Genomic DNA, 22,803 nt, shown 5'->3' on the forward strand with positions numbered 1-22,803 from the left:
TATGTTGAGTCTTAATGTGTCATTAGGTATATGGAAGTGCCATAACAGGCGTTACACCACGGAGGCTCTCAGTGCCTCCTTTGGGTGCAGATTGTGGCCATCGGGTTGGTTTTAGTGAGGTAAAATCCCATACTTCCTAGTTTTTTCCCCAAAAAGCTTGGCACCTCTTAAAGATTTCCCCCGTCAACAGAAAAAAGGTAGATTTGGTCTTAACGTCTGTGTGAAGATTTTTTCTAATAGGTACACCAATTACTAAATCTGTACAGAATTGTAGTGAATATTTACTTTCATTTATATAACCACAAACGAGTTAGCAAAATGACATGCTAATATTTGAGTGTTGTTTACTAACCGCAAGAGTGTGTATTCCATTAATTTTATAGTTTTCAATAATTGGGTTATTTTATCCAATTAGTTGAGTGCATAAATTGTAATTTGATATAATTATGAACAAACATTTTAGTGTGTTCATTCATATTCTCCGTTAATTAAAATTAATAAATAACTACCTATTTATTATACTCATATTACACGGCACATAGAAAAAAGTATTTATGTTATTCCAATCAAATAAATAGAATTATGATAGGTATTTTTTTTGTTCAAATTCAATATCATAATATTTTTACTGCATTGCATATCCCATTTTAGAAAAAAAAGCAATTTTTGCAATCATTCAGCATGAAATAAAAAATTCGTCATGATAAAATATTCAAACAAATTCCTATTCGATTCTAGTTCATGAACTAACACTGATACAGTTTTCAAAGGGCGTTTGAGTGGTTGTCAGTCATCGTGCCAATGTTTCGATGCAAATTGCAGTGATTCAGTTTCGTAATACTATTGAATGCGTTAGTTTTGGGACGTGTTAGTTACACGTACAGGCATGGGAAATTGAACCCGTTTCCTACTATTTAACGCTCCGTATTTTGATGTGTAGACCAAAAGCGGTTCATTAACAGATTTCGGAAAGCAATCAGCAGTTCAAACAACTGCCGACAAAGGCACGGCTTTAATGTTTACTACCCACTGTTGGTATCTATAGAATAAATTCCTCTCAGGCCACAAATGGAATAAATTCAAAGTCGAATCATCTAATTCCCGAAGGACTCGTAGTGGTTTATCTACCGTGTACTTTATTTACCTGTACCTACGGGTACTTTGTAATCTGTATGTGGAGTAAAAATTCAGTTAGTTGTTGAAATGTTTATCATGATTCGTTATTAAATTTAAAAGATAAACAGAATTCAGTTTTGTGGGTATACAATACATAATACATATTGTAGTAAATAATTACAAAACATCCTAAGATGACAATTCCCAAGTGACCGTGGCATACCATCATACATGTGTCACGTCTGTCATTCAGCAGCTCAGCTCAACCCTTATTCAATCAGGTAATGATAAATTATTCAAAGAAACAAGGCATATCATTCGAGTACTGAGTAATCGCTACTACAAAACGAATATTTACTTATCTCTTCACAACAGATCATCGGACAGTGTGATTTTTGTCATACATATTTTATGTCCCACATAATTTATGAGCACAAGAGTGATGTAGGCTATTTTTGTCGTGGAAAATATACGGCTCGCATTTGATACACCACGGGAGCGGAACCACATGTTTTATTGGTTAAATGGTACTTTTTCGGGGTCGAAATGTTTTGCTTTAAGTTCTCTACTTTCGTTAAAAGTTTGGTAATCACAACAGCTTCATTTTAAGTAAGGCACGATGAATAAGTGTGTGGGTGTCTCACTTAGTAAATAGGATAGATCTAGACAAGCTGATATTTCTCGACCAAACAAAATATATTTTTTAAAAGTTCTTTGTTCGAATATTTGTTGTGTTACACATTCGCCCACAAAGCCTATAGATAAAGGTAATCCTAGCTTTGTTGTGATCATCCTATCTATTCGCTGGAGTAAATTTCCTGGAACTGAGCAGTGTAGTGTAGCATGTACCGTGATACCTGTCTTAGTGCGTCCTGAATGGCCGCTGTACTATGACATGTTCCTAGACGGCTTGCAAAGGCGAGCCATTTGCTTTGAGCTGATTTGTCATTCATCGTATCAGTGAGATCTGGAGATACACATCTCACTGTAGTGTACACTTAGTTCAGCTCAACACGTACGTATAATGTAACGTGATTACCAAACTAGTTACATCGCTTGCTAAACATAGTTGGTGGAGTTTAGTTTTGAACCGACTTTTAATCTATGCAGTTACCAGGAAAATCATACGCTTCGCTTGAGTTTCTCGTTGGTATATTTTAAAACGCTTTTGTAAAGTAATTGTGTGCTAAGCGGTACTTGCAGTATTGCTAGTCCTTTGTCTGTCGTCCCTCCCATAATAACCTTCCTTGCAACAGACATTTATAACTTTTGCGGTACGATATCGGCTTTGAGATAAATTGCTTTTCAAACTGTTGTTTGTGATTTTGCTTCTAGCAATATTAACATGCCCTTTTATATAAGGATTTTCTTTTGAAGAATAGTTTTAATAAAAATGTTCATTTCATATTTTGTCCTGTGTTATCTCGATTGCCGGGAGGGTTCGTCGTTTAAACAAATCGGTATTAACATATTTTAAAGAAAATCTAGAAAGAATATTTTGCGATATTTCTATTAGATTCTTTCGTTAGGAATTGAGCTTACTTAAAACAACCCAATTACAAAACTAAATGTTAATACCTATACCTATACTAAACTACTTCAATGCGCACTCGCTAAACGAGTTACCTAATGAGTGATACAAATTAAAACACGAATAAAGTAAAATGGAAGTTTCAGTAAAAACCGAAGTAAAGTAGCTGTGAACAAAATATTAGACTTGATATTTCAGTAATTGGATCATGCGGCGGGCCGGCGGCAAAAACTTCAACAAAACACAATTTTAAGGTTCAAGTTCTTCGTCAATTTCAAGTTACGAGGAACTAGACACGTGGGAAGGTACATTCGCTATCAAAGCATCCTACTAAAATGCTCTTTCATCTTTGATATTTGATTTAAACCATGTTATAATATCAATAGAATCTGTTTTTGCGTGAACTAGCGTCGTGAGGATGTTGAATAAATAATGGTGTCTCCTTCATGTGGTTTTCAAGTTTAACTTGGTGCATTCATCAATGTGTTTAGGTTGCAGTGCACTCGAGGCTGCGGCTGTGTGTCGCCGCAAAGTGCTAGCTTGCCGTGCAACCGTCTAAGTAGCAATTGATTGCATTTCCACCTATTTGTAAGCAATCAATTAACACTGCGTTCTGTCTAACTATGCATTATTGATATGAGGTTCATAGTTCTGTAATAAACTAGTTCCCATGTTAGTTGCTTATATGTTGTGAGTGGAATAATCAACCTTATCTTTGATTGATAAGATTGATGTTCCCTTTATTTACGCATTCAGTGACTGTATGTAAAGAATCCAAGTTGTTGTTTCCGTGTTTTAATATTGATGCAGATTGTTTAAAAATTAAAGTGTGATAGTAAACTCTGTGGACAGCCTACCGCTCCTGTCCGTAGCGAAACTTTAACGTTTCGCTTTTGCCAAGCTTCTTAACAAGAATATTAATTAAGTTGTATCAACAACAGAAATATTGAATAACAGTTAACAGATAGTTAAGATTTGTTTAATTTATAAAGACTTTAGGCCTCTCAGGCCCCCGTAATAGGTTTTCTAGAGACTAAGTAATTACTTATTGATTAAATGAGTATTTGTTATTTAACGTCTCGCCGTTCAGGTACATTTTCCAGGACCCGTCTTCGTCTAATGAATGTGACAATATACTTTCTAACTACACTGTACGGCTGTAGTAGGAATCTATAAGAAATGGACACTAATCGCTATTAAAATGTCTTCTGAAGATTATTTAAAAACGTCATTGTCGTTTATGTGCTTTTGACAGGATCTATCCAACGATAGTAAATTCATTTTGATTGGACAAAGCCCTGTCTTTGTACTGAAAACCTTTACTTTCAATACAGGGTACCTAAATGTAATTTTATCGTGATAATGTCGGCAATTTTGTTGTTGTATAAAATTGTTTCGTAAATCTTGAAACGACTTCATTATAAGACCGCAAGTTGAAACAAGACAATCAAGCGGCAGAAATTAAGTTTTACGTATTCGTAAGATAAACAGTCAATTTTAATGTACAATAAATATTTTACGTGTAGTAGGTATTAACAATAGTAGTTTTCCATCAATGGTATCAACATATTCAAGAGGAAAGGTATTTATCGTCAGTATTGAAGAAAACTTATGGGTTTAGTGGGTAATTTGATTTCTACCCCGCTGCGCACGACTCCAAATTACGATCAAGAGACTTTCAAATCAACGAATAACTAAACTTTGATACATCGGAACCTTGTATGTAATATAAAGTTTTGATAAACTTATGTCATTATAGGCGCTGCCTACAGCACTAGGGGACGTATTTGTGACTCACGACACGAAGCCACCGACGCGCCGTAAATTTAGATACTCGTATGAAGACTGATTGCTACATATAAGTGTACCTACCGTGATAAGGACGTCTTATATTATCCAGGCTGAACGACGAACTTATTTCTCGTAAGGAAACTACTCTCAGAAATATACTTACGCTTAAGATTTTCTGTTATATTTTATTTAAATAACTTGTTTTGTAAACTATGTCGTACTCCATCTTACGATTGCAGTGTCCTACGGAGCGGGACAGTGCCGCCGGCTGCACTCTGAATGCACCCTCAAGCTTTTATGTTGGACCCGAAACACGAAATAATTACGCTTCGCTTCATATGCTCGAAAGAATACTTTACATTGTAGCATGAGAGCTACATACATATTCCGTTCTCCATAAATTCGCCTGGGTACTTAGTATTTTATCTGGCTCAGAGGAGCTTCACATTTTTATTCGTATGAGTTCATTTGGCCGGATCTAAAGCTTTGCCTTGTATGCGTGTATTAAAATGTGTCGGGTTTGTTTATTTTATCTAATATTTGTATACAATTTATTTATTAAATATACTATACGTGTGAAGCTTGGATTCAGATAGGAATTCTGCTACACTTTCGCATATTTTACAGTATCTAGTATAAAGTATGAGTGCAGAGTGCAGGTAATATTTTACTTTCTGCTATAGCCCACAATGTGGTTAAAGTAGGATGGCGAAATAGAGCCGCTTGCGGTTCGTTGTAACACAAAATCGTGGTTATGACGTGGTGGCAGCGCAGTTAAGTAAGTTATTAGTTAAATTGAATTGTGTCCCGACTCTACAGACAGTTTTTTGATTAACAACGATACGAAATAACAAGTACTTAAACAATTAAAGATACCGCAGTCTTCTATAATTTTTTAAGTATGATTTTAGGTCACATTTATAAGTAGATAATTATAAAAATACCTATAAATATTTCATCTAATGGTGCTATAATTAAATGTATTCATAATCTAGTGAACAGTATTAACCTAATCAGATACTCGTTAGAACTTCGTGTAGAGAAGTTTGTTCATAACGTAATGAATTAGACTAGTTTTACGAACGTGACTTTATCAAACTTTATGTCATTAAAACATTTTAATAAGAACCTAATTTTAGCGACATAAATACGACATATAATTGGAAGTCCTGTATTTAATCACTCTCTCACATATAAAGCTGAATAGTTTATTTTTTTGTTAGTTTGAATGATGATTTTCCACTTAGGGCTAAACAAAAGCAAGTACGAGATATAATAGAGGATACAAGGATGCATACAAATATAGGGACTCTGTGTTGCATCGCATGTTTTGTCTGTACCGATGGGACTTGGGGACTTCAGCCCGTCCGTACAGAGACCAACGGCTTTACGTGTTCCCCGAGACAGGTAAATAAAAAAAAAGCGACAATTAGCATAACGTCCACCGTCGCTCGGTTTATTTGCTCGCGACCACCAATGTCAACACTGTATCTGTAGTCTAGTAAAACTTTAAACCCAGCTTAATACCCAGCTGTAAAAAGTTTACGTTATTGTGTAAATACTAATACATGGTTCTATTTTTGATCTTTGTCCAATAATGAATGAGTAAATTACAAAACTATTTAGTTTTCGTTAATACATTAATTGTGTGTCGCTTTTATTTTCTCCAGTCTTGTACGGGAGCTCATGTGATATATCTTTTTATATTTCGCAATAACATTCTCGATAAAGCAATCGTCAATATTTAATAGTATGTTATAATAGAAAATGTGTTTTATTGACCGTAAATATACGATCTTTAACGCATTATATCAAATCACTGCTTAAAATGTTGTTTAAGTACGTTTTCTTTACCTATACGAGAAACTGAAAAAAAAACCACTACATTATAAACAACCACAGCTGCACAGCTATTTTAAAAAGTGAAGAGTCTTCAACTAAGAGCCTAGCAAGGCAACTTGTTTGTTGTTTTACAAACGTCTTCGTCCACACTTTTACAACAGCAACTTATAATAAAATCTCAAGCGTTCTCCGTAGCGCGCTGGGCGCCGCGCGGCGGGCGGTGAATTAATTATTTAATTCAATAGACTTGCGTGCTTGTGGTTATTTTTTGATTTTAAACAATTTTGTAAGCTTTCAGTCTCAGCTATAACAAAGGTAGTAGCCATACCACGCCATGTTTTATTTTTAAACGCTGTCCAAAGTGACGGGTTGCAATTTACATAAAACAAGGAAGGTGTGGAAAGCATTTCTTTTTAATTTTCAATCAAAATTTAACACGCTTTCTTATCGAGTAGTACTCGTATAAAAGCTTGTTATTAAAGCCTTCTTTTTGAATTTTATTTATATGCAAATACCGACCGACTACCCTGCAGTAATCAGTACCGACTTACACGTACTGTGTGTTTTTAAAACCGAATATTTATAAGAAAATCCTAACAAAATTCTAACGTAGAATAGTAAAAGTGAATACTATACGCCAAGTTCTTTACTCAATAGAAATATCGTTTTTTCGAAAAGCGGCGTCTTCAAAGCAGCTTTCATATTTTTGTCGTTGACAATGTATTTGTGGAGCGAGAAAGTTTCCCATACTTTGGAATGTTAGCCGCGTCCCAGATATAGCTTAGGTCAAGGCCACTCCTCGTTGCTCCTCGCCTACTGTCAAGCTTCCAGAGCTTAAATCGAGCGTGAAATATGGCCGAATTTTATGAGACAGCTGCCTGCGATTGTACCCGTATCGGAAATTACAAACAAGCGCCTAGTCCTATTTTCTCCCGAAAGGGTAATCATAGCAGGTACCTAACTAAAAAGTCATTATGTACTTATTGTTATTTTTTATATATAAGTAGATCATAAAATTCTCTTCTTTCTTAAAAAATATTTCTTTTTTTTTGGTTATGATTCTGGTTTGACAATTGTTTAAATCCATAATGTGTAAAGGGTCGTTTTTCGAGTATTATATAAGATGGTGGAGGGGGCCAAGTTTTCAAAATTTTTACAATGCGTTCCATGATCCTTTCTGTAGGTTTCTTAAACTCGTAACGTGGACTTTGCGATATTTTCAATTTAATGTTTACGGAGAATCTCCCGGTTGTATTATGCATCATTTTATTTCGTTCCCCAAGTTGGTAAGTTATATTTGTTAGTTTAAAACACTAACTTTAACACGAAGATCGAGGAGGTTGCAAAGGAGGTAATGCATGGACTACTTTTCATCCCGGAATTCACGAGAGATCGGTTTATACACAAGGAAAACCTCCTTACCGTTCGAATACCGGAGTACTCACTTCGATATATTATGAACGTTTTATTAAGAAATTATAGATAATCATTTTATTTAAATACCAAAATGAGGAAGGTAGTAATTGGTTCTTCCACGCGAACGAAATCGTGGACACGACTAGTTACGTAATATTATAATATTGTGACTTAGATGGAAATGGTCACCAGAGTATTACGTCACATTTCGGGCGTGGGTGAGGGGGGGGGGGTAAAATAAACAGGGGAGGAGGGTACAAATCTTAAAAAGCTGCGTTATGTACTTCGGCCCTTAACAACAATAACATCTCTACTCGGTTTTTTGTAAGAGTACATATAATAGGGGAAAATACAAGTGGGGTAAGTTTCAACAATGTTATTTTAAAAATAATACTTTTATTTTATTTACTTTTTTACTTTTTTACTTGTTTATATTTACCATACCATTTTTATATTTGATGTAATACGATTCATTGAGTTTCACTGAAACAAAAACAAATGAGTTTTTCTTTGCACCATTTTCCAGTTTAAAAGTATTGGCACATAATATTGGCGTAGGTAAAAACGTGGTAAAAATATTTTTCGCGTTTTGGATGTTAATAAAACTTTATAAAATGTGTGGTACATTTTATCTATTTTTTCCGCTGTATGATAAAAAAATAAATAAACTTGTTTAACGCATGATGTATTTGCCAACGTTATTTATTTCATCACTAGCTTTTGTTATACGGAAAATGTGGTAGCAAAATCCATTTTTGCTAAACGTGCATTGTTTGTATACCTAATCAATTGATTGAAGCTATCATCTGCACTTTGTCGTAGGAACGTCGCATATAATATCGCCGTAAGAAACAGTTTTCTTTACAAATATAATATTTAGTATCTGAGAATAAAAACCGCGTTTTTGGGTATCTTAGATACAGGATAAAGGGATAGGGAAAACCCAGAGATAAAATCAAGGACAGTAATATAATTCTCTGTGAGTATAAATTACGGTGTCGTCATTGCGGTTCCCACGACAAGAGCTTCGCAATCGTCCCTTTTACTACCCGCCAAAACGACAATGCAGACATGATTGCTTTTCGAATTGATAATCATCGAATACTAGCAAACCCGGCGAACTCCGTTTCGCCACTAATAATTTTCCCAGTGTTCCCGTTTTTCTCTTTGAATTTTTCCAGAATTCTCTTTGCTATAAACCTCACGGAGCCCGAGACCTTTCTAACGAATGCAAAACCGTGGAAATCGGTTCGTTCGTTCTGGAGTTATAGCGTCAGGAACGAAAACCCGACTTATTTTTATATAATAGATTACTATAGTGTATTACTCTGCAACTTTATCTTAAAGTGTAAATGTATGTAATATGTATTTGTATGTATATTATAAACAGCCCGTGCTAAACTATGGGGCTTAGAAACAGGCCTTTGCCATAATCTCCACACTTGGAAGACGGGTTGGAGATCGCAGTTAAAAAGGGTGGACAGCAGAGTGCGCTACTGCCTCACCTCCGTTAAAGACATTTAATCTCTTAGTTGGCTTTGTGGGAAGGTACATATATAGGATTTTTTTAGGTGTGATTATATTTTAATATGATATCATCATTCAATAAATTTAATAAAATCTTTGTTTTTTGTTACGTTCAGTACAAACCTCTCAAAATATAACCGATGCATGAAGGATGCAAAATATTTTTATGGTACGTACGTTCGTTCTATGATAGTAAAATATTTTTTTTTAATCGGAATACATGATAACATGTTCTACTGCCGTTGTTGAAGAATATATGAGAATTTTGCAACACCAACAAAAAAATCCCGTATATTATATATATGTACATGTTCTAGTCTGCGACTACCCCAATATTTACTGAAAAACAAGTTTTAAAGCCTTCCGTTGTTTAAATGCGGCGTGAATTTGTATTTTATCAAAATAACATATGTTTATTAATAAGACAACAAACAGAAACACCAATGAGTGTTGTTTTATTGCATAATAGCTCTATTATGCAATAATAACAACGGAATTGGACGATTCACATGCGAAACGAAATTCTATTGTTTTTCACCAAGCTTTTATTGTATTCATGCTTCGCTCAAATTGAAAAGATATTAAATCCCCTTTATATGAAAGGTAATGAAATTATTTGTATGTTTACTTTTATTTGTAGCAATTAACACGGACCGTATTATGAATTATTATATTTTTCGGATTACGCGACAGTTGCCGCGTTTGTCGCGGAATGCTGCTCATGAATATTAGCCTCTAGCATGGCTTGAAACTAGTCAGGGTAAGGACCCTGACTAGTTAAATAAGTAGTTACGTGGTTTAGCCGAAAAAAAATATAATTAACTTATTATGAGCTGGTTTTCCAATCTCTGAACGTGGTCGTGTCTAAAACATTTTAGATAATTTCTTAGAAAAAAAATTTTATATTTCCTAACTATTAAGTACTATCCCTCCGCCTACAGTTTCTCTGAAAATATTCCGATATAAAGTAGATTGTATAGCAGCCTGTGTTTGATTCAGGTCTCTCTATATTCGGTAAGATACATAAATATTAAAAAGTGTCTGTCTCGCAGACTTTCGAATTATCACTAGTATAAGTAATGTCTAAAAACTAGGTAGAACATACTTGAATTCTGTGATCGTCCTTAATAAATGTTATATAGTTGTTTAAAGTTTGTGTATTGGATTCTAATAATAGATGGGTGAAAGTTATTTCAGATATTACTAGGTATAGGGGTGATTTTCCACCAGAGGTGCTACGCTACGTTGCTGTAGATGCGTTTGGGTTCCACCCATCATACTTGGAAACGGACTCATCTAAGCTATGTTTCTATATGAAAAGATGCGTGCTATGAGCACAGTTATATAGCTTAATATCGATGGAAACGGACACATAGTTTCACAGCTTAGCTTGAAACCGTCACATAGTATTACACCTTCGTAGCATACCCACATAGCACATCTCTGGTGGAAAAGCATACTAAAGCCTACAATACACAAAAGGATGCCTCAATCGAGGTTGTTTGTGTCCATTTTATGTGGCACAGCTAGGATTCTCGGAATAAGCCTCCTTGTTCGTACCTAGAATGTGTATAAAGCATTATGTAGCTGCAAAATGGTACGAATGACAAGCCCGTTTCGTGCGTAAAAATGTGACATAACACATGTTCAGATGTTCGTGGAATTACAATGAAATTATACTTATATCCTTAGTCCTTACCTTTTTAGTCTTGAGTTATGTAAAAGTAATGGAGTTTTACCAATTTTGATAAATCTGAGTTTTTTTTTATGTAGAAAGCCGGTAAGCTGTAAGCAATCGCCACCGCCCATGGACACTCGAAACACCAGAGGCGTTACAAGTGCGTTACCGACCTTTTGGGGGTTAGGAAATTAAGGATTGTTGGGGAATCGGGGTTGGGAAAATTGGGAAGGGGGTAATTGGGCCTCCGGTAACCTCACTCGTACGAAACACAACGCAAGCGTTGTTTCACGTCGGTTTTCTGTGAGGTTGTGGTATCACTCCGGTCGAGCCCATTCGTGCCAAAGCATGGCTCTCTCACACTTAAAATGTGTATGAATACGTGCACTTCACCATTATTGAACGATTTAATACTACGTATTGCGGTACTTGGAATAACATACATTCGAAATTAAAATGTTGTTTGATGATGTTGATTACTAACTGTATCAACAAACACTAATGGTTTCCAATATAAAGGTAGATACTGTAATATTATTAAAAATCCCGGAATTGTAGGTACTTGAAATTTGCAGCGGTTATCAAAACTGGGTAAACAGTAATATCTAGCATTGATTTCGTACATCCATTGGAGCGGAAATACCAATTCATTGAATTTTTAGATAGATAATAATTTCCCCGAATGTTTTGAAAACGTTAATAGGTTTTACTTATTTTAGTATTCATTGAACTGTAAATTTTTTAAATGAAATATTTTATAATTAAAATGGAAGTTTTATATTTAGATCGTATATAAAAATATAATGTTTTTTTTAGATAGTCGTACAAATCCATTCGTGAGCGAGTCCGACTGAAACTCGGTCGGCTTTCTCGAACACTTTTCTGAGCAGTTCTATTATTTTCTAAGCTATAAAAAATAAAGTATATTTGCACGAAAAAAAGTTGTAATCTTCAATTTAGCGACGTGCGACGTCCGCACTTGTCACAAGCAGCTGTCGCCTTTGGATGGAAACCAGGGCACGTGACTCGATGTGCGAAACGAACTTAAAGAAAAATCTCGAGTCTTAAAGTAAAAATTCCTTAACCATGGGAGCAGCCTTTATTATTTTTTAATTTATGTCTTCAAACAAATTAAGAATGTATGAAACCAAGACTTATGTGGAATATGGTAAAGGGCAGAGTAGAATACATGTATCATCCTTCGCAAAGGGTATCGTGAAAGCCGACTATCGTCAAACGTACCCCGTTTAACAGGGACCGAGCAGCAGCACTCTCTGATAAACCAAAACTATATAAACAAAATAAATAAGTTCTTTATTATCAGCTCAATGTATACATTTTCCAATTTACACAGTGACAACCGCACTAGGCTGAGCCTGTATAGCAGCTGTGAATAATACAGCGGTTACCTTTGGACTATTCTAGTAGTGATTATCATAAGGAAACATAAAATAAAAAAAGAAAAATATGTATAACAATTTGAAATAAAAAAAGGTAATGTGTGTGGGTGAATGTGAGTGTGTGCGTGTATATGTGTTACTTGTTACTACGATTCCTACTTCGCCTGCTAAGCGATAGATATCATGATAAACGCCTATTATATAGCCCATAGTCCAGCAGTGGACAATTGCGTGTGATCTAACTAGAATGGATGTGAGGGATCATAAGATTGATAGATACATGACGATTATTAATTCATAGGGTATCGGTCTCAAGATGGAACATGCGTGATCACGTATGCAAGGGATTCTATCAGTTTGCAATCACTCTTTGTACACGATAAACAACGATATTCCAATGTTATGGTGTTCAAGGAAACACGCAGTGTATTCCATTAGTACCATCTGTGTATCAGACTAAGCAAACACTAGGTGCATTTCGTTCTACGAGAAAGATTTTTAGTAAGTACTTACTTACATTTGAAACACTAATGTTAAAGTACTTAAACATCACTCAATTTTAGGGCGTCCTTAAAAATGTGTTTGTCACCTTTTTGTCACTATAAACACTTCATAAAGTGACAGCGATAGCGCGATATTTAAGTTGAACTTAAAATGTACGGTACCGTACTTATGTATATTTTACTTACAACGTACGTATGCGCGGACTAATGTTAAATATTTCGGTGTAATGCGTGTATTTAGAAATTATGACGTTCCTAAAAGACTATTTTATTTTAGAATTGGAACTTGAAACGGGATATTTACCATGTTTTTCAATTTTTATGAGTTTCCGATATTTCGGCACTGATGCAACATGCGTAAACATGTAAATTTCAAGTTCCAATTCTAGTGTTAGTGACCATGTCAGTTTAAAAACTTATATTTTATTTTAGTGTTCGAATGAATTACTATTGACATATATTATGTAAATAACAAGAACAATTAAAATATTACAAGAATAGCAAATTCATTCCACTATTGGATGCATTTTTTACAGAGAGATTCGAGAATCGTGATAAAGTTTAAGCGGAAATGAGAGGATAGAGGAATTGTGCGAAGCGTCAAATGACTGGGGTTAACTCCTTGATGCCACAATGCAACTTCGCAGTGAAATCTCATCGATAGTTAGATACTGCTATTGAATAGTTATTGACTCGTCTTCTTGTTAAGAGATAGATTAGTTGTAGTTATTTCTAATGGATTTTAGGTACCTATGTATGTAAATTATCTTAAACTCAATCAGACATTTTACAACCCGTAGACTCTTCAGTTCCTGATTCGGAGCTGCGGACAACCAAGCGGGTTTACCGGCGCTCCGGCTCGAAAAGCAGGAGTAGGAACGGTGTAGTTTTTAGTCATTAAGAGTCTGCGCCTCTCGGCTTGCCCAAACCTAGAGAAATCATTGGATGATTTTCCCCCCTTAAAGAAAAATCAGAAAGTAAACTCCTGTCAACTATTTGTTAATAATAAATGACTAAACTAAATTGGACGGGCGACGAAAATTTATAAGAAAATGCCACATGGTAATATTAAACTACATTAATAGATTATATAAGTGTATCAGCTAACACAGGCCCTTAATACCCAGCGTTTTGTTGGCCGATTAAACCTAACCTCATCGGAGGCGTTATTGAAGCTCTAATGCAGCGGATTATTCCAATAAAGTTAAATTTTATCTCGAGATATTCACAGGTGTTCTATTAAGTTCGTTTTATCGCAGTTACTAATCGAAGGAATGTTAAAAAGGTGATTTTTGTTTTATGTAACAAGAGCTCAGTTAATACTTTATTAAGCTTGAAAATGCCATCTAGTTCTGTGGTACATTAACGTAAGTCTTCTGTATATATATACTTAGTAAATATATGTATGTAACGAGAGGACTCAGCCACGCGTATCCGAAAAATCCGGCCATCTTTATTTGCCACCATACCCAGTAGATTAGGGTTCGGTAAATCAGAGGTTATATTTTACGTATTTGTACGTCATCTACATGTGTACAAGGTTTTAGAGAAAGGCATATTTATACCAAGGGCACGGCTTCTTCGGATCCTGTTCTGTATCTTTCCATAGCCGGAATTTTATACCAATATTTTAATATCAAGAAACCTGTTAGAAAAAGTCAGATGATCCGTATCAGCGACCTATTTAGCATGTACCTACTTTTCACATATATACGTTTGTTATGATTGAATTGAAGAAACTTTATGAAACCGTTTGTTTTGCAAATTTTACGAGTAGCTATTTTAATTTTAGTTGAAATTCTGGTTAAAGTTTCAATAACATTTGTATTCGTTCCATAACACCTCCTATAAAAGTTAAAGTTTGATTGTACTGAATTAACTAATATTTTTTTTTCTTGTTTGGTCAGATAATAACCAGGCTTACGTTCTCTCTTTGGTAAAAGACGCTAGTCAAGACATTAGTCCCATTTAATGAACCATTTGAGGCCTACTTCTGAATGCTAGGCACAATTTCAGGCTACGTGCTGTTATTCATAATGCGTTTGTTTCGTAATCGACACAGAACGTAAATACATAATTGGCATCTTCAATAACCCGACCTATTGTTAGAAGCTGTAAAATATTTTCTTTATTATGGGCCTCAAGTTTAATGGAAGTTTTATAACTAGAATAAAATACTTGAATACAAGACCAAATAAACATTATCATAAATAAATATACTTTCTACTAATTAGCATAGGTTTAATTTTGGGTTTAACAGAGGGTAGGCACATAATAAGTTCGTAACTTCAACCGCAGGGAAAGCGCAATGCGACGGATTAGCAGACAGAGTTAAAAACTTCGCTTATTGTAACATTATGTTAGCATTTATGGTCTCTCCGCTACTTTTACTTATTACAGATAAAAACTCCACTTTATGACTGTTTTTTTATGGGCTCGGGTCAACAATGAAAGGATTTTGCAGGGATTGTAGATAAGGGCAGACCCTAATTTGTTTTTGGCTCACAGTTACAGTCGACGCGCCCTAAAGGTCACTTCGACACATGCCTTTATATTCTCACTATCCCTAAGTATACTTTATCCACCCGTATTAGGAGCTAGGAAAACGCGTAATACGATTTTAAATTAAACTTTAGCTTTGGAAATTAATTAACGTATAATTAATATTAAAACGTGTTTGCTGTGGCAACTTTTCAGTCATCGAAAACCTCCGTTGTTAGGAACAAAATTGACGAACACAAATAAAACTTGAATTTACAACCCTAACAGATTAAAGCCGCATAATTAAAGATTGATATTTTGTAGCTAAGAAGGTCCAGAAACTTGGCATATCTGCGCAATCCTGAAAATAAAGTAGCGCTCCTACGTCAAACAACGTTACAAAAACTTCAAAATATAACATTGCTCTGAACTTTTCCAAGGCGTTTTGAGGTACCTAAGCCGAAAGTTATTTATATCTGAGGTAGATAGGTAAACAGTTCTGCTTATACTAGATAATGAACACAAAGTAACCAAGGACAGACACAAAATATATAGTAAGATTGTGCAATCTTATACAAAATATAATATATTTTGTGTCGATCAAAACATTTACAATTATTTGGTTTCAGAAAAAAGTCATTATATTACCGTTATTAAAAATTGATGTTCGTTTAATTATTTCGAATTGATTTTCGGGGAAACTAATGTCCTAATAATAGCTTGCAGTACTTACTTCCGTGTTGTCATGTCAAACCACAACAGAAAAAAATCAATTATGAAACTTATTTTTGTTAATTTTTGTTCACCAAGTTATAAGAATTAGTTAAACACAAAATAATTCATAAGTGAATATTTAAATGATACGGGTTAGCGTGAAATTCGTATTCTTGTTATTATGCCTGGGTCAGTCATTTAGCCATCTCCTTTACAACCCTAACAGATTCAGGCCATGCCCTCGTTAAAAATAGCTATTTCAACTCATTGGACAAGCTAGCAAATTACGTGAGTAGACGAGAAGTTACTAAGACCAAGTTTAATTTATGTATTGTCTTCGCTAGGAAGCAGGCTTGCTTAGTTTAAACTGACTAAAGTCAACATGTTGTAGTGTAGGTAGTATAATAGAAACTACTCGTATCTTGTTAACATTTCATATCCAGATTATAGTCTAGACTAATATATAAAATAGAAGTGTCTGTTTGTAACATTAAAATAAAATTTTTTTATTACATGCATATTACATTTTTCGTCTGTTTGTTTGTTCTGGCTTGCCTCTGAAATATCTGAACCGATTTTGACAGGAATTTATTGTTAGGATGTGTAAATGCTATGTACTAAGGAGCAACTAAGGCTAATATTATTTTAGAAAAAAAAAACTCAAATAACTATTAGATGCCATTATTCTACGCGGTTTAAGTCGCGGACAACTGCTAGTTATTCATATCATATGCTATCTATGTTGATTGTTTATAGAAAAAGAAATAGTGAGGAATAATAATCAACAACTTTTTTGTATACTTTATTTTAATTAGAAGAGAATAGCTAACATAGATAATGGCACTTATTGTTTACACAGTTAAATTGTATGCTAATACTTAGTTACTTGCGTACATAGATGAAAACAATCATTCCTCTCCTAGTCAATATTTGATCAAAGAAATAAATACTTTCATAACACTTAAGAGTTATATAAGACAGTTTATGATCTATATGTCAATCAATAAATAAAAGTAATCTGCTTTTTACTCACCATGAAACGATCTTTATTTAAATCGTAATTCGTAATAATATAAAAAAATGGATATCAAATTGAGTAAAATGGTTTCTTTTCGTACGTAACAGAATATTCTTTTTCATCTAAGTACGTTTGTGTAACTTCATGTGTTATAATTAGATTGTACCTCGTCGCTCTCCCGAGCCTTAACTTGCGACTTAAGACAGCTTCGATCCCTTGTTTGTTTGTTTGTAGTCATACAAACGAGACCTTTTTGTTTGAACGCTACTTAACAGTTTTAAGAACATATTACAAATGTTTATTTTACTCAGAATACGTTTTATAAAGACCAAGTCAGCAGAAGACTTGATGGCGGCTTAAAATTGAACAGCGTTTCAATATTCCGGTGTTAGTTTCCAAATCTGCGTCGTAAAGTGACAAAAACCCTCGGTTGCTTTTATAGACCTTTTGTAGGCAAAGGTATGAGTCGTACGTGCCCGCAAATTATTAGCTTAAGCCGTGGTTCTGTGAGACTATTGGAAAGCAGATCATTTATGCAATTTTTCGTCAGGATTGTGACCAAACGCCTAACGAACAGATTATTTAATAAAAAAAACACACTACTTTACCTTTTTTTTGAGGGGGAAAATAATCCAATAACTTCTCTCGCCTTGGGCGAGGTGAGAGGGAGTGTCAGACTCTTATTGACTAAAAACCACCCCGTTTGTACTCCTGCTTTTCGAACCGGAGCCCCGGTTAACCCGCTAGGTTGTCCGCAGCTCCGGCCTCTATATCTACCTACATATTCGATTTCCACTGCCCACATGTAATGTAATTTTAGATATACAATGTAGACGTAATTTTTAAATAGATTAATAAAAAAAAATGTTACACTTATTCCAATAACGTTAATAGAATAGAATACATAAGTAACAGAAGTTCGAATAGGCAGAGTGGGTAGTGGAATGAGTGAAATTCAATATGTATTCATTTTTATAGAGGTCAATTGGTGTGCTGTCAGGTCCATATTCATAGGCGAGGGAAGCGAAATGGACAGTTCAGTGTTGAAATTTTCGACAGGTTTGACACAGCGCGGCGCGGCGTGGCGTGGCATACTGGTGGCATAAGTATTATTGAGTTTTTCGATTCCGATGCTCACCAATAGTGCTGTGAAGTGCTGGCAATTAAAGTATAGAACTGTGTCGGATCTGATATTGATACTCAACTAGTCTATGTTGACTAATAAATAAAATAGCAAATGCATAAGAATATACATACGATACATACGTATACTACAAAATAAATTTTTTACAATTCTTGGCTCTTGATGTGCTCGCTAATGCCTGTAATGGCTGGACCGATTGTGACGGAACTTTTATTAGTAAGTAACTCGGCAGTTAATTTCCTAGTACGACGATGCAATGCTACGATACGACACGAGAAATGCGAATTTAATTTTGTGTTTGTGACCGCTTTACGCTTTATCTCATCAACCAATCATAGCATAGCACCTACATATTTTTATAGTTGGGAGTGCGGAAAATAGGCTAAAGAACTATATATGTAGTCTTTATCATAATGTGTTTTGAAAACTACAGTTTACTATATAGTATTTTAATATTATTTTATTCCATCCACGTTACATCTACTCCGTCTCCGTACGAGACGTGCCGTTGCGTGACAAGCCTTGCCCCACTTTCTTAATGTGGGTTTAGATATCAGTAGTGATAAATAACCCTGTGGTATGTCTTAATAATCTTCTCTATGTACGGAGGCTGCTCTAAGAAAAATGTTCACTTAAAATTCTTGCTAATTTACAGTTAAAATCAATCGTTTTTGTATTGTAGGCAATTCATTTGTTAGTCAACGATATCGTCGTTACTGACGTTTGTTTTATTGTATTTAAAAAAAAGAATAAGCATGTGAGCATGAAATATAATATTTTTTTGTATAAAAGTATTGAGTTAATATTACTGAATCAATTTGATTCTTAATTAAAACGGTCTCTAAGCTTTCAAGCCAATTAAAAATCGAACCGATACATGCGGTGCTGAGTGTGCACTTATGCAGAATTGAAAGCTGAATGTTGTAATAAGCAATTTTTTACAGTCTTTACGCAAGATTTTTTCAAGTTATTTTAATTAATTTTGTCATAAATGCTGATGTGCGCAAATAATTGTAATAGTGCGCAAAATAAGTAATAAGTTAAGAATAAGTAAAGTTAGTTATAATAATAAGTTCAGTAAGGAAAATCATAAAGATTAAATTAAATTTTATATCCTCATTCGTACACATATTAATAAAATAATTTCCCCTATTATTTAATTTTCAATAATATCCCAAACGTGGCTTCGTGGAATTGCCTTTTGCTAATACGCAATTTGTAAAAAAGTTTTAGGAAGGAATATACTAAATATAGAAATGTTTGGCCTTTAGGCTTGCTGAAGCCTTGAAAATATGTCTATGAATATTATGTATACCTATTGTACTAAAAGAGAGAAGGTAGCTTATGTACTGTTAGTAGGAAAAATATTATATGCTGTGGAAAAATGCCGCCGTAGCCTAGAGCGAAGCCGGAAATCTCGCCAGTCAAAACAGAAATATGATAATTACTGAAAACTGGGCTCGTTAATCAAGAAAATGAAAATGTAAATGAACGACATATTATTATAATCTGTAGTTAGGTAGGTATAATAAACAAATTATATAACGACTTCATTTAATTTTTTTTACTATTTATAGTTTATAACGCGTCATGTTAACAAGTTTATTAAAACAGCCATTAAAATACATACAAGCTTGGTCATACAATGAATGAAAACCGAATATTGATAAAATATTTTAAAACATTGAGCATAACAAAATATTGAGTACTCGCATTGGAAGCGAGAGTTTTTAAATGAAATAAAAATAAATACTCATGCAAGTGAACTTGAGGTTGCATGGCGTTTCATAAGAGAATTGCGGTACAAGAAACTCGCATCGTATTTGTAGTACTGCGTATGTCGGAGCGCGTTTCAAGCACCGACTTATATATATGAACTTGAGAAACTTACACACTGCACCCTCTCAGAAATATGTACCGTTGACAAACTATTTCATACTGATCTTAAAGAATTCCAAACCTTACGTACCTTTGGATTTAACTTCAGAGACCTTTCGTAAGTGGAGCACAAATCACATTATGACATGTTTAATCAAATCCCAGATAGATATACTTTAATAAATTATAAATTACTTTGAACTTTCAATCTGAAATCTTGAAACTTTCACGAATTCTTAAGAAAATGATACAAGTGCCCATGTCGATGTCGATATTACATCTGAACGAAGTTGTATAAAAGTTAAATTAGGTAGGTTTTTATAAAAATACGTCTTCAGCTTGCTGAGAAACAAATACTTCAATTTATTTTCATGTCGTCTCAGTATTTATAAAATTGTCATCGTTTTATTTATTGAAGAAGCGAGATGTTTCTTTCATTTAGCTCGCCGGCGAAGTGGAAACAAAAAGTCACTCGTTTCACCTGGACGCCACAGTGGGGCAGTGGCAGCGAAATGGACAAACATTTGTTGACGATACCTAACCGAGGCGACGACCGCTGTTTCAAGCTCGGTTGCAGCCGGCACACGCTTGCTCGAAATTGTATTTGTAATATTCAAGAGGCATAATTGACTTGCAATTCTATTATAATATAATATTGATAACTCTATACAGAATAAGGTAAACAGGCTGGTAAATTACTCTTTTGATAAATAAAGAGGGTTACTAAAATATGAAGAGAAAAGAAAAATGTAAGCACAAGGGTCTAAATGGTTGAAAACGTTAGAAAAGAATTGTAAACAGTGTTATTTATCGTTGTAGGTCAGCTGGAAACACTAAACTGTCCTTCTAAAATGAAGGTGAAAACAGCGAGCATTCGCCTGAAATATAACTGAGCCTTCGACCTTCATTCCGTCTGTTTTCTTAACAATTTTATTGTTGTTTATCTACTCGTACAAATCTTGCTTTTAGGGTTTTGTGTCCACTGAGTGTTAACGGGATTCTATTTCTATCTAAGACAACAATGTTCTGTTTGTATGTCAGGCGGAAAGTGAAAAGTCGCTCATTCGCTTACACGACAACTATTTGTTTTATAGGTAACAAGGTTTAATAAGAAGATAATTAATAGAAAATGTGATGGTCAACTAGATTGGATATAATGAAATTCGTCTTTGATGAAATTGTTAATAAATATTTTGAGAGTTTGGAAATGTCTGCCCCTTAGGGCTGAATTGAGCAGAAACAAAACAGGAAAACGGGATTTGTTTTTGTAAAGATAATAAGTATTTATTCCACGTTCATAAAGCCAGTGTCCTATAAAAGGGCAGTATTTGATTGTGTTACAATTTTGCCGATATTTACGAACATTTCTTAGGAAAACATTTTTTTTACATCATGGCTCGAAAAACAGGAGTAGAGACGGGGTGGTTTTTAGTCAGTAAGAGTCTGACGCTCCTTCTCGCCTCACCCAAGGCGGGAGAAGTCATTGGATGATGTTCCCCCCTCAAAAAAGGAGTGGAATTCTTTGCCGAAATCTGTGTTTCCTGATGGGTATAACCTGGGTGTCTTCAAAGTCCGAGTGAATAAGTTGCTTACGGGCAGACGTGCTCCATCGTAGGCCGTATCATCACTTACCATTAGGCGAAATGGGGCCCAAACATCGATCATCAAACGTAAAAAAAGAGTAGGAGAAAATTCTAATGTAGGGCAACGTTTAACAAAAACCACTCAACTTAATAAGCCCTAATCTAGTTTTTTAGCATGATCTGTGTAAAACAACCAAGTTACGATTTATTTGCAGGTACTCAGCACTTGCAGTCACAACGAGGTTGCTGATAACTTGAGTGGTAAGTGCTTGCCCTTATTCCTACCGGCTTAAGGCTTACCGCGTTTGCATACTCGCTTAGTGCTTATACAGGCTGCGGCAATATTTTACTAACATTGTTTACACAGCACTTAAATAGGTATCTTTGAGAACTGGGATTGTAAAAAAGATTCCAATTTTAACAAATATTTTTTTTTTAAATGATACGTGGATTTGGATTTTTTCCTTTGTCGTGGGTGCGTTTACAAACATACAATTTCACATGCATAAGAACAGTTAGACCTACATTAGGATTTTCAATCCTGTGTCGTGGGTGCGTTTACAAACATACAAGTTCAAGAGTTGCTCCGTGCGGGAACAGAACCCACTACACGTTGCACGGCAGCCAGTTGCCCAGCCACCGCGCCAAACGTGCATTCAATTGTAAAAAAGATTTTAACAAATATATTAAAAATGAGGAGCATTTATGAATTGTTGATTTGGAATAAAATAGAGGATTTCGAGCGCAGATGTAATCTAAAAGTCGGAGTTTATAAAGTTAAACAATAGTTTTTACTATTCAAACGTACTAAAAGTTTTGAGCGTTCATCCCTCACAAAAATGAATTACAAAATATTTTGTGAACATTTTCAACAAACATACATAGGTATATAAAATTATTATGTTTTTCGGTGTATATAATGTAGTGGTCAATATTGAGCGCAGATGCAATCTAAAAGTCGGAGTTTATAAAGTTAAACAATAGTTTTTACTATTCAAACGTACTAAAAGTTTTGAGCGTTCATACCTCACAAAAATGAATTACAAAATATTTTGTGAACATTTTCAACAAACAGACATACATAAAATTATTATGTTTTTTTCGGCGTATATAATGTAATCATAAATATTTAGTAGCAGCACTATAGTCGCCCCGCTGTTTGTCGCGGAATGCTGCTCATA

At 34.6% G+C, this 22,803-nt stretch overlaps 1 protein-coding gene and 1 long non-coding RNA gene across 5 annotated transcripts in view; one reads left to right on the forward strand and one right to left on the reverse strand.

Moving 5' to 3' along the window:
• LOC118261815 (uncharacterized) overlaps positions 1-22,803 on the forward strand; it is a 123,330-nt gene that overhangs the window by 45,378 nt on the left and 55,149 nt on the right. The window contains exon 3 of the long non-coding RNA XR_004782448.2: positions 21,838-21,883. This is a non-coding gene — a long non-coding RNA (uncharacterized LOC118261815). The remainder of the gene's footprint in view (positions 1-21,837; positions 21,884-22,803) is intronic.
• LOC118282310 (uncharacterized) overlaps positions 1-22,803 on the reverse strand; it is a 122,098-nt gene that overhangs the window by 44,802 nt on the left and 54,493 nt on the right. The window lies entirely within an intron of this gene.

Source organism: Spodoptera frugiperda, chromosome 25 (genome assembly GCF_023101765.2).
Source record: "Spodoptera frugiperda isolate SF20-4 chromosome 25, AGI-APGP_CSIRO_Sfru_2.0, whole genome shotgun sequence".
In the NCBI taxonomy this organism is placed as follows: Eukaryota; Metazoa; Arthropoda; class Insecta; order Lepidoptera; family Noctuidae; genus Spodoptera; species Spodoptera frugiperda.